General features: G+C 36.0%; 1 protein-coding gene across 2 annotated transcripts in view; it reads left to right on the top strand.

Annotated features, from left to right (window-relative positions):
• The window catches only part of LOC125040555 (protein tamozhennic-like), a 36,219-nt gene that overhangs the window by 912 nt on the left and 32,807 nt on the right, over positions 1-2,500 (top strand). The gene's annotated exons all lie outside the window — the stretch shown is intronic.

The following is a 2,500-nucleotide window of genomic DNA, read 5'->3' as shown; positions in this document are numbered from 1 at the left end:
GTTCCGAAGGGAAGTTCACGACAATTAGCCAGAGTTTAAGGGTGTAGCCTACGATAGGAAAATACAGCAATTGAGTGGAGGTTGTGGGCAAAGCCCCTGGATTAGGGATAGTTTTGGTTAATATGGTAATATTTGTGGATTTCTAGGAGTGGCTGGAATAATAGGGATTTATACCGTGTTTTGAACTGGCTGTCTGGTTTGTAAGGACAACTTTTTAACTGGGATGGACAAGAGAGTGTGTTCAGAGCCCTCAACCCTTGCAATCCTCAGCTGGGCAAGGAATAAACTGAATGTCTGAGACAATTTTTTTTTTTTTTTTAACATGAGTTATTGTTGAAATACTAGAAGAAATTCACAGCAATACATGCAAATTCTTTGACAGATTTAATGAGAAAGCAGTTTTTACCTTCAATATACACACTTCAAAAATCTATATATGTTTGTACGGCAAAAAGACCATGCCTCCTGCATAAACTTTTTATTTATTTATTTTTTTTCTTTCTTTTTCTTTTTGCTATACCATCTCTCTAGGTAGTCTACAACCTCAGTGCAAGAAAAATTAAAATATTTAACATTATGTTTGTGTCATTTATTTATTTATTTATTTTTTTATTTATTTATTTATTTATTTTTTGTAATAGTCAATATTCTCTAATACAACCTTTGTCGCTAGTCATGGCACCAGGAATACGATGCTGACCATGGAAATGGTGTCCTCCATGAAGCCAGTACCCTTCCAGTCATGGCTCATGGACATTACATTCCACACTCATTTATCATTGGAAATAATGCAAAATTGCCAAATGAGTCTAATGACCCTCCCAAGAGGTTTGTGCTCGCATGGTGAGTCTTTCCTGTCACCCCAACCCTCAGCCAAATTGCTCATGACAGCAAGTTTGCATGATGCCTGCAGCCAGATTTTCATGTGATACGATGGTCACGTCATCCGGATCAAAGGGGTTAACCACATGCTGCTGGGGAAAGGGCTGTGCTTATTTTTTATTTTTTTGTAAAATGTCTTTGCACATTGATGGCTCTGCTAGTGCTTAGCCACAAATGAGTCACCTCTCCTGAAATTGGCAGGAAAAACATATTTTTTACTAATGCTATGAATATCGATGGTGTTATTTTTATTATAGACATTGTAATTACTAAAATGTTATAGATAATACAAAAGAAGTTTTCAAAAAAACAAGGAAAAGGGTAAAAATGTGAGATAGGTAGGACAAACAACAGTAACAGCAAAATTAGATAACGTAAAATATTTTTGTAAATTAAGGAAATGGGTAAACAGGTGAGACAGCCAGTACTTGTAATTGGCTCATCAGTGACTTAGTACAAGCGTAGCCATCTATATATAAAATTTAATAAAGTAAACTCACAATGGCCATGGCATGTATGTGCATGCCATGCCCGTCGGCATCAGGTTAATCTGTATATGTGTCAACACATGGGATGCAAAGATGAGGTTTGATGCATATGACAAATTCAGTGGGGCTGTACCCTAAATTATGCTTTTCATCTGTAGCATTTCCTTCACAAGTTGATATAAGAAGGTTGTATAAGTGAAGTAATACTTTGCTATACATTTTCATAATGGTGGCATTAACCCAATGCCCCCGGGGAAAATGAGCATAAAATTGGGAAAATGCTGTGCCTATTTTCTACATTTTTTGTGAAATGTCTGCCCATAGATGATTCTGCTAGTGCTTAGTTAGCCACAAAGGAGTCAATTAGTAGACCTTATGACCATACCTGATTTGAATTGGCGGGAAAAACGTATTTTTTACTAGGGCTATAAATATGTATGGTGTTATTTTTATTATAAACATTATAATTATTATAATGTCTTTTAATATTAGTAACAGCAAAATAAGATAACGTAAAATATTTCGTAAATCAAAGAGAAGGGTGAACGGGCGAGACAGGCAGTACTCGTAACTGGCTCATTGGTGACTTAGTACAAGTATAGCCATTTATGACTAAAAACAATCAAACAAGTACTAACAGTGGGCATAGCACATGTCTACCCGTCATACTTGTCGGCAAGGGGTTAAGATCGGGAAAATCAAAAGAGGGGTAAGAAACTACAATCACTGATTAGGATCAGTTTCATTGGTTCAGAACTTTTACTTTAAAAATACTAATAGTATCATTTAGATCACTTAGAATAAAAAAAAGGATAAGTTGGGCAAAAATAAGATGACATACTTTGACCTATGTGTCCTATAGTTTGCTACTTCCCTCTTTATTCTGGGAATAATTGGGTACTAATCACTTGCCATATCACTTCCTTAACAGAACAGTACTTGGGCTCTTTACCCCACAAAGCCATAAGCACTCAAATACAAATCAACTCAATGCAAGGGTGGGAGTATAAACATGTTAAATGCCGTTATAAAGCAAGTGAAAAATGATGATGATGGGCAAGTAGTCTACTGCAACATAGTCCCCATGGACTTTCTAGAACTCAAGTTTAGTCTGACCAATCTCTCTCAGT

This window comes from Penaeus chinensis, chromosome 29, assembly GCF_019202785.1.
Source record: "Penaeus chinensis breed Huanghai No. 1 chromosome 29, ASM1920278v2, whole genome shotgun sequence".
NCBI classification, from domain to species: Eukaryota; Metazoa; Arthropoda; class Malacostraca; order Decapoda; family Penaeidae; genus Penaeus; species Penaeus chinensis.
The sequence above is the reverse complement of the archived record's forward strand: the minus strand, read 5'-3'. Positions and strand labels throughout refer to the sequence as shown.